The following is an 11,957-nucleotide window of genomic DNA, read 5'->3' on the forward strand; positions in this document are numbered from 1 at the left end:
GATAAATATATCGCTAAATTTCAGAATTTATTCAATTTTAATTATAACGTATCGTGTGGCAGCATATGTGGTGGGTATGTTTTTAACTAAATTTAGGCTTCTATACATAAAACATATGCATTTATTCAAAAGAATACAAAATATGTAATTGGAGAGCTGAGATCAAATCCGAAGTTTCATCTCTCAATCATAGCCGTTGGCGGATCGGACGCCCAACGTGCTTAATAATAGAATAGAGATACTTGCAAGATCATTTGGTGCGTGTAACATCCATGTACATTTTTCTTATATATCAATATATCTTAGTAGAATTTTCCACTAACCCTCAAAAAATAAAATAACGCAATAATTAGACTTTTTTTTTCCCTATAAAGCAGAGCACCTTTTAATCTTTTCTTAAAGCATCTCACCAATAATTATTCGAACAGGTTCCCAAGTCTTTCTTTAATTATATATTGCTATCATAGATTTCACATTTACTGATTTCTATAACAACATAGTGACAAAACTAATCCAACCAAATTAATATCTTAATTAATCAGTGGCAGTAACAACCATAAGAATATTGTACAAAGATTTTTGTAACTAGCTCAAATCATGTAAAGAGATTATAAGAGATGCTCACATTACTTAATTAACTGTTCTCAACCAAAGTCACATAAAATTAAAATGACACAATATACACTGCATGAAATATAAAGCTCTAAATTTCATAAACATACATCACTCAATTAATTACTAGATGCATGGGGCTAGAAGTTATGAAAGATCTACCCACTTCAACATGCATGTATATATGATAGAGAACTAAAGAAACCCTAATTTTCATCAACCTTGTACAACATCCTCAGGAGGTTGTTCCTTATAATAGGATTATTAGTACCATTATAGTGCTGATATGTTGGCTTCTTTTTTGTTGAATATGTCGTATAGATAACCCCACCGTACATCTTTACAGCCTCGATGCTATCGATATCTTTAGGCGTGGAATTGTATTGATGGGTGGTTCCGGAAGCCGGCCTCTGCTGGTTGTTGCTTTCGTAAGTCGAATAATAGTCCTGTCCTCCTCGCCTAATGCCGAATCTTCTATCCTTGCCAACGTCCCTTTGATGTGCCATTTGAGGAAAGGTTATTAGTGTCTTAAGGGATATATTATGTGTTAAATCTGTAGATTAGTTAATTTGTGTACTGGTTTTTGCTTGATGATCGATAACTAACAATGGCTGGTAATTTATAGGAGGTTAATGTTGAATACATGGTTGACTTGGGTCAACGGTCTTAGATTCGGTCAAGTCTTAAATGACAAATGAAATCGGTTCTGGATGTGCGGTTATTAATTATCATCCTAATACGTACACTATTGTTAATTATTGTTACCGTTATAATTATTATTCGTACATTCTGATGTATTATTATTATTATTATTATTATTATTATTATTATTATTATCATTCTAATGTATTATTATTATTATTATTACTATTACTATTATTATTATTATTATTATTATTATTATTATTATTATTATTATTATTATTATTATTATCATTCTGATGTATTATTATGATGATGATGATGATGATGATGATGTTTCCGCCCGAAAAAATACTTTCCCTTTTCAAATGTATCATACTTCATACACACTCAATCTTTGAGTGCATGATATCTATAAACATATGGCTCTGAGGAAACAAATTCGATCTGATCATAACAAGTTGGAGCCATTTGATTTTCGTCAAAATTCACGCACGCACTTGATTAACAAGAATCGTAAGACCGTTTGAAGAAATCTTGATGCAAATCTTAAATTTTTTTTCTATCGACATGGAACATAATTTGGTTCGATATCTTATTACATTTCTGCATATAGGTGCCAACGCCTCCTACCGTATTTTATTTGAAAAGGTATCACTAAATTTTAAGAAAGTTAGAAAACCAACATAATTATAACATTTTTTATAAAAATCATTTCCACCGGATACCATACTCGTATGAAAATTTGAATATCAAATATTATACTTTTTTAATTATCGGAAAATACAAAATAAATGTTTTTTTCTTTCCAACTAGAGGCTAAACACGGTGACATCTATTTGCACATTCCTAACCATTGTGACAAATGAATTATTCAGGTTCAGTTTGGCGATGTCAAAAATTTGTGATTCGGAAATAATTCGGGTATAATTCGGGAATGATTCGGAATTATCCGGATCAGAGATTTCAATCTTGCAAGAGAGCAAAAAAAAAAAATTAAAAATGTTCTGGGAAAAAATTCGTGTAATAATTTGTAAATTTTGAAACAAAATCATAAAATTAGCAAATTATTCGGGTTTAATTCAGTCAAAATTCAGTCAACCAAATAATTTAACATTCGGTTCGGCATCACCAAAAAAATGAATTATTCAAATATAATTCGGACATAATTCGCGAATCTTGTAACTATGTTTCTAACACAGAAATTTGATATAAAAGTATCCGTATCTAATTCTTGCCCGCTCCGTTTTCACACCTTTAAAGAACAGTCGAAGTCGTCGAAGACCATTATATATCACATGCGTCGGTTGTGGATATGTATTTGTCGGTACAATAATAGCCTTCGCTGATTCCCAATATTATATTTATATCATACCTTTCGGTTGCAGATGCTGCCCAGATTCTTCAAGCCACTGGCGATTCTCAGTTGAATGGATCAGAATTCAGTTCTCAGTTGCATTGAATGGATAAGGTTTCAGATTTTCCCAGGATATTCCGATAAATGGAAAGTGATCAATAGTGAAATTTGTAGACATATATCGCGTTGTGTACTGTGTATTATGATTTTATACCCGTGTCTAGACTCTAGAAAGTATGATAAGTCTAAAAATATATGAAACAGTACACATTGACAGTGTTTGGAATGTCTGTATATGTCTTGCATAATTTTTAATTCAAAAAATATATGAATAAAGATTTCTTTTCCCCAGTTTATTTTTCTCATCCATCCCTCAATTATTAATTATATATATTAGGAGACCACAACTTACAGCACAAAAAGACAAAAGAAAACGCGTATCAGTCATTCATAATGTGAGAGACCGCTAATTAACTAGGGGACCACTTATATTTGAAAAACTTTACAACTGATACACGTAAATATGTATACTTATACACGCAAGTATTAACATCTAATATAGTAAGTATTCATTTGTAAAATATCAAATATTTCTTTAAACAATCTTTCTTATTACATACTTATTTTTTACACATTTTTAAAGGTGATTTTTTTTTCTTACTTCAATGTCGCTCATATTTCTGACAATCTGTGAATTTTTTTGCGAATCTAAAGTCACAGATGTTTTCTACATAATTTTCTCTTTCAAATAAGATCAATGATGAAGTACTTTTGAGTTGTCCGCAGCGCAAGTATTAATACCTCGTAGTGCAAGTATTCATACCTCGTCATGCAAGTATTCATAACTCGTCGCGATCCCGATCCAGACCGCATCACCTCCGACTTCCTATCCATCGGCTCCTACCGATCCGCCGGCAACAAGGCTTTTCAGGTTGTCACAGGCGATTTATGAATACTTTCCCAACGAAGTATGAATACTTGCTCGACGAAGTATCAATACTTGCACAAAGGTGTATGAATACTTGCTCGACGTGGTAGAATACTTGCCCGGCGAGGTATGAAACTACATGACAAGATATGAATACTTACGCGACGGACAACTCGAAAGTATGTCATTATGGATCTCATTTGAAAGAGAAAATTACATAAAAGACGTTTGTGATATTAGATTCACAAATTTCATCACAGATCGTCAGAAATATTGGCGAGATTGAACAGGAAAAAAAAGAACCACCTCTAAAAACGTATAAAAGATGGGTGTGATGTGTTCAATTTTTTTTAAAAATACTTGATATCTTAGGTATGAATACTTGATCTATTATATATTAACACTTGCGTGCATATCTATCCATATTTGTGTGCGTCAGTTGTAAAATCCATCAAATATTAAGCGGTCCCTCAAGTAGTTAGTGGTCCACCTAGTAAATGAGCGGTCCCTCAACTTAATAATCGATAATAACGCATTTTGTTTTGTCTTTTAGTGTTGGAAGTTGTGGTTCCCCTCTTAATTAGTGATCAACAAAGACAGTTATTGACTGGGGAATAAATGGGGAAAATGAATTGGGGGATAGTTAGTTGATCCCAAAATATATATATATATATATATATATATATATATATATATATATATATATATATATATATAGAGATGGGCTATTGTGCATTGCAATGCATAGGCCATGGTGTGCATTGGACCATAAATCACCGATTCAAAGTCCAAATGACCGATCCAAACCGTTCATCTTGTTCTCCATATTAATATGTGCTTGCAGACCAAATTTTACATTTTTTGGAATTTTTTTACTATTTATTAAGCCACTTTGAAAATCGCTGATCCAACGGTGGCTTCTGATTTTACTGTTCCAAACAGTCACCGTTGGATCAGCGATTTTCAAAGTGGCTTAATAAATAGTAAAAAAATTCCAAAAAATGTAAAATTTGGTCTCCAAGCACATATTAATATGGAGAACAAGATGAACGGTTTGGATCGGTCATTTGGACTTTGAATCGGTGATTTATGGTCCAATGCACACCATGGCCTATGCATTGCAATGCACAATAGCCCATCTCTATATATATATATATATATATATTTGGATCGGTCATTTGGACTTTGAATCGGTGATTTATGGTCCAATGCACACCATGGCCTATGCATTGCAATGCACAATAGCCCATCTCTATATATATATATATATATATATATATATATATATATTATGAATAGATCTCTATTTTTATGTTAAGCACGTAAATATTATGATTCACCAATAACTTTAATTAAAATATTAAGCACGCAAATATTCTGATTCGCTAACAACTTTGATTAAAAGACGAAATTTAAAATTTAATATTAACTCTCTGATTAAATATTCTGATATGATACATCTTTTTTTATGTTTTTTATGTATACAAGTATAAATTTATTTAGGCACATACTCTTCACGTATTAATTAATTAATTGTATCATCTTTTTTACTGGTTATGATTTCTTTCTATTTTGTAAATGTTATCCAGAAAACATTTGAATTGATTGATTATGTCTTCATGTTTTTTTTATTATCATTTAAAGAAAGTTATTTGTTATTTAATATGATATTTTGTTTCAGATTCTTTTTATGAAATTATGTCAAAAAGATAAAAAAAAAAAAAAATACATATTACTTGATATGTTATTTAAGCCCTTCCGTGCTGGTCTATCTTTTGCAACTGATCTCTCTTTCTTAAAAAGAAATGTGCAAGCATACTTTAAAGGACTGAAATTAAATCGCGAACTTTCCATTTAAAAACTTTTCACGTGCTGTACGTGGCGTGCTGAAATGAAATCGATTCATAAAAAGTTTTAAAAAGAAGGTCGATTTATAAAAATGGATCTCTATTAGGCATGAAGAAAAGGTAATGAAATCCTTTTGTCATTATTGCAGATTGCACTTGCACTATTATTAAATACAATATATGATGACGAGAATCAAGCTTTGGTTTTTATTATTAAAATAATATTCTTCGCGTGTTTGAAATCGTAGACTCACCGCTTAGAGTAGAAAAAAAAGTTCGGACCATTGTCATGTCGTGATTAACACGTCATGATTGGTCTCGTACCATACTATGTTATGATCAAATTAATTTTTCACGTGTCATGTCGTGTCATAACTAAAATATATTAAGGAGCGATCATGTTACATGAATGGTCATGCTATGTGAGTCACACCGTGTCTAAACGTGCCATGACTAAATGTGACTCACGTGGCAATTTGATGATAATTTAGATTAGTTTATTCAATATTTACTATTTGGTCAAGATTGAACAGTTCTAATTACACGTGACTCGCATGACCATGTGTTGTGTCGTGCCGTGCCGTATTTGTTACTAGATCTTTCGTGTGCCGTGCCGTATTTGTTACTAGATCTTTCGTGTACCGTGCCGTGCTAAATTTTCTAAAGATAATAATGGCACGAGACACATAAGTCACAGTACGTAACCAATACATGTACCGTACCGTACTGTTCCATGACGGACCCAGCTCCGCACCATGCCATTTTTCTCACTCTACACAGCTGATGGGTAGTGGTGAGTCACATATATGACGCATGCATGCTCATGTACAACTTCTTTCAATAAAGTATGAATTATTTTTAGTAAAATTTTGTTCAGTATTCATAGTTCTTGAAATATTTGTATAACATTTACACGCAGTACGCATTCTTATTGATGACCGATTTCGGAATGATATTATTTCATACGGTTATTAGCATGCATCACAAAATAATTTATAAAGTGTACCGACTCATGATAATTTTTTTTTTTTAAAGGACAATTAGATGAGCAATTTTCGATAAGTTTCTACCATTTGCTTTTCATTTAAGTACACTTAATTAATTAGGTCGATTATGATTTTTATTTCTTTCTCACTACAAGCAGAGGTGTGGAATTAATATAAAATTCAAGCTAGCAGATTTATCATAATACGCTTTTTTTTGTTATAAATCTCTCTTTTTACAAACTTTATTCCTACCGTCTAAGATGCTCCGGTAGATGAGTAGATGAGCACACATGCTCATGAAAATGATACCCTAAAGTATATGTTGGTGGTCCGAAACCGAAGAAATTAATTATATCTTGTGAAGTTTACTGGTCACAGTTTGGATGAAAGGAGAAAATTTTACCACAACAAAGATGCATTCAAATAACTTTTCGAGTCAAAAAATTCCCTTAGAAAATTTGAGTGTACAGAATAACTTTTTTAGCATATTATTGTTTAATTAACTTCCATTTTTAGTTAATATACCGGTCTTGCACTACTACAAAAATTTAACGCAAAACATACCCTTAAATTTGTGTCCAAAGTAAGAAAACATTGTTATGAAATTTTGCTTCAAATATATGGTCAAATTGTACACGATTTTACTGTTTACAACCGTGTATAAATGTGCTCCAACATTCATACACGTTTGTAAACAGTAAAACCGTGTACAATGATCATATTGTATACAGTTTTTTATTAAAAACCGTGTATAAATACTGGAGGGAATTTTTGAAAGTTCTGGAGCATATTTTCGGACGAGTGTATATGAGATGATTCATGAATTCTACACGGTTTTACTGTATAATCCGTGTGTGATGAAAAAAATACATTTTTTTTCCACATCATTCATCTATTCCTTTCTGTTATAATGCATCTCTTCTCTATTTTTTCTAACTCATTTCAAAAGCATCTCTTTCCAATATTTTGTACATGGCCGTTCTCTGAATCAAGTAAATCTAAACAGGTGAGGCTAGGGCGAGGGATAAGGCAAGAGAGAATATCTCACCGAAAAGACGATTTCCAACGACGAAACTTCAAATGGCCATAAAACAGCGCTCGAGTGTCCAATTTCATCATTTAATGTATAACTTTTCGGAAAGCTCGCTAGAAAATCTACAACTTTCACGCTATAACAATATTGTTATAGCCGTGATTGCAATTTTCAGCCCCAAGAAGCAAAGGAAAGAGCCTCAAAACTTGAGTTGAAGTTTTAGATTAAGTTTTTTTCTTTCTAATTTTCGATTTTTTTCCTATACTATTTTTTTCTTAGACATTATTCGTGTAAATATATGAAGTTTCAGATCTAGAATTTATTGTTATATTTTCATGTTATTTATTTTTTTTGTTTATGTAATATGTGATGTAATTATAATGTGTTGTATATATTTATCTTTACATTTTTTGAAATTTAGTTTAGTGTTTTGGTATTTAGATTTAGGGTTTAATTTGAATTCAGATCTAGAACTTGATTTGAATTCAGATCTAGAACTTGATTTGAATTCAGATCTAGAACTTGATTTGAATTCAGATCTAGGATTTCATTTGATTTTTTTTTAATTATACACGGTTTACTTTAAAAACCGTGTAGGATTAAGGCGCTTATATACAATTTTACTTTAAAAATCGTGCATGATGTGTTTTCGTGAAAAAAAAATTGACCAAAAAAAATGTGAATTGTACACATTTTTTTTATGAAAAAAACCATGTAAGATTAGCGTGTTTGTACATGGTTCAAAAATCGTGTAAAATTTAGCAACCGTTGTACACAACTTCCGTAGACACAGTTCAAAACCGTGTAAAAGCTCATATTTTTACCGTAGTTAGTAGCATTTTATGTACTAGTTTTTCTTTTTTTTTAAATATATCGGTCTTGTTCTTGATTGCACATTAGCATAATGTCCTATGTATAGTTAACTGTGCTGGTCTATCTTTTGCGCCAACATATATAGGCACAGTGACCTGCTATAGTTACTTTTATCAAAATTTACAGAAAAGGGGCCTTAATTTGAACTTTCTTTCAGAAGAAAATTGTTTTCCTTCTATTTAATAAGGGAATAATTAGATTTGGTTTTTCTATAAAGCAAATCATGCACCTTTTATCTATTCTTAAAGCATCTCACCAATAATTTTTCTGTCCAATACTTCCGGCAAGCCAATTCAAACATATTCCTAAGACTTTCTTTAACTTTATATTGCTATCATAGATTTCACTTTTACTGATTTCTATAAATACATAATGAAAAACTAATCCAAACTAATTAGTATCTTAATGAGTGTCCAGGGAGCAGTAACTAAAATGAGAAGATCATTAATTGTACAAAGTATTTTGTAACTAGCTGCTCAGATGCTTGTGAATAACTTTTTTTAATCAATCAATTGTCAGCTTTCCTGACCTTCAAAAAAAAAAGAAAAAAAAACTAACTGCTCAAATGACCATGTAAAGAAATTATAAGAGATGCCCACATTTAACTGGTCTTAATTTATTCAATTTCAGAAACATAGACTTCATGACTTATAAAAAGTTCTACTTGAACATGATGTAGAAAAACAACCTAATTTTCATCAACCATGTAAAACATCCTCTGGCGGTTGTCTTGTTTGGTACGTAGTAGTAGCAGTAGTTGTGAACTTGTAATAGTAGTTGTAATCATAATGATTCTTCTCAAGATTTTGACCATAGTAGTAAGAGTCATTGCTCCTTTACAAAATTCGAGCATACACGATGGTTTTTTTTTAGTATATTATGTATATTAATTAATTAACTTCCATTTTCACTTAATATCGGTTGTTCTTGTTCTTGTTCTTGTTCTTGTTCTTGTTCTTGTTCTTGTTCTTGTTCTTGTTCTTGTTCTTGTTCTTGTTCTTGTTCTTGTTCTTGTTCTTGATTGCATATTAACATAATGTTATAGTTAACTGTGCTGGCCTATTTTTAGCTAAACTGTGGTATGTTTACAGAAAAGAGGCCATTAAACCTTCTTTCGAAAGAAAATTGCTTTCCTTCTACTTAATAACGCAATAAATAGACTCTTTTTTTTCTATAAAGCAGAGCACCTTTTAATCTTTTCTTAAAGCATCTCACCAATAATTGTTCGATCGAACAGATTCCCAAGTCGTTCTTTAATTCTATATTGCTATCATAGATTTCAAATTTACTGATTTCTATAACAACATATATAGTGACAAAACTAATCCAAACAAATTAATATCTTAATTAATCAGTGGCAGTAACAAGCATAAGAATATTGTACAAATAATGTAAAGAGATCATTATAGATGCCCACATGACTTAAATAACTGTTCTCAACCAAAGTCACATAAATTAATTAACATGACACAATATACACTGCATGACATATAAAGCTCTAAATTTCATAAACATACATCACTCAGTTAATTACTAGATGCATGGGGCTAGAAGTTATGAAAGTTCTAGCCACTTCAACATGCATGTATGATACAGAACTAAAGAAACCCTAATTTTCATCAACCTTGTACAACATCCTCAGGCGGTTGTCTTGTTTGGTAGTAGTTGTTGTTGTAAACTTGTAATAGTAGTTGTGATTATAATCATTTTTCTCACGATTTTGACCATAGTAGTAATAGTCATTGCTCCTTATAGGATTATTAGTACCATTATAGTGCTGATATGTTGGCTTCTTTTCTGTTGAATATGTCGTATACGCAACCCCACCGTACTTCCTTATCACCTCGTTGCTGTCGATATCTTTAGGCGTGGAATTGTATTGATGGGTGGTTCTGAAAGCCGGCCTCTGCTGGTTGTTGCTTTCGTAAGTCAAAGAATAGTCCTGTCCTTGCCTGATGCCGAAGAAGCTGAACCTTCCAACCTTGCCAACGTCTCTTTGATGTGCCATTTGAGGAAAGGTTAATTAGTGTATTAAGGGATTAGTTTGTGTACTGGCTTTTGCTTGATGATAACTAACAATGCATGGCTGGTAATTTATAGGAGGTTAATGTTGAATACATGGTTGACTTGGGTCAACGGTCTTTGATTCGGTCAAGTCTTAAATGACATGAAATCGGTTCAGGGTGTGTGGTTGTTAATTATCATCCTAATACACTATTACTAATTATTTTTATTGTTATCAGTCTGATGCATTATTATTATTATTTATTATTTTTTCATCATAGTTGTTGTTGTTGTTAAAATTATTTACGATTACTATGATGTTTAATTCCGCCCCAAGAAATACTTTCCTTTTTTCAAATGTATCATACTTCATACACACTCGATATATAATGATATCTATAAACATATGGCTATGAGGATGTTTGATACAAAGCAAAAATTTAACAAAACAGGAGATTCTAATTCTTTGTGCAATATATATGTAGAATCTCCTGTAGTTCCGCTAGCTACAGCCACCATATCCATTCTATTCTCTCCTCTCCGAAAATTTTCATATATTATATATATTATATATTATATTGGGCACGGCTAAATAAATAGTAAAACAAATTCAAAAAATATAAAATTTGGTCTGCAAATAGATTATAATATAGATTAAACATCTAACGGTTTGAATTTGTTGTTTGAACATCACAAATTACGATATTGCCCCGGCAGCAATTTAGCCATGCCCATATTATATTATATATTATATTATATTATATATATTATATTATGTATTATATATTATATTATATTATATTATATTTCGAGAAAGGGGAGGTAGCACAATTGGCTAGGAATAAGTCCTAGAGTTGTTGTACCCAAAGGTCGAGAGTTCGATTCCCCCTCACGACTTCGCAGCTTCTGCAAATTTCCACTAAATTATTTTTTCCGGGATCTACCTTGAACATGAGTTTGCTTGTATTTTGTGCATCAAGTAAACATAAGAGATAGACCGGCTAAAGAAAAATTGCTTAGCTCAAGATATAGTGGCAAATATACACGGCTCTTATGTGGAAGGTCAAGTCACCCAACACACTTTCAAATTGACCTCCAACTCATGATTTCAAAAAAAAAAAAAAATGCTTAGCTCAATAGTAGAAAATCCACTGCAGAAATATAGAGAAGGTTGTACTATGGACATTAAAACAAATATTCTTTTTATTAGTATGTTCAGGTTTGTTCTTAGTTTTAGTTGTTAATTATATGGATAACATATGTTGAAGAGGGATTTTAGTAACATTAACTATAATTAGTACTACAAAATGAAGCAACTAATTTATTAACACGAATTCAATTTCGCTAAATATTTTTGTCATTTTAGTTTTTTTCTATTGGACGTATATATTTCTACAAGGCATTTATCTTTCTTTCTTTTTTTATCAAGCCTCTCTACTTGCATTAAAGTTTGAAATTCAAATTATAAATCAAACTCTTAATATTCTTCATTTTATAATACATTTTATGTTACAATGCACGGACACGATACTAATATATACTATTTGCACACAAATAATTAAAATTAAAATTTATTTCTATATTTACGTAGATATTCAATATTAAAATATCTGTATCTAATTTTCAAATAAAAATTAAATATTACCCGCTCCGTTTAATTTCACACGTTACAGAA

Source organism: Carex rostrata, chromosome 6 (assembly GCF_964058835.1).
Source record: "Carex rostrata chromosome 6, lpCarRost1.2, whole genome shotgun sequence".
NCBI classification, from domain to species: Eukaryota; Viridiplantae; Streptophyta; class Magnoliopsida; order Poales; family Cyperaceae; genus Carex; species Carex rostrata.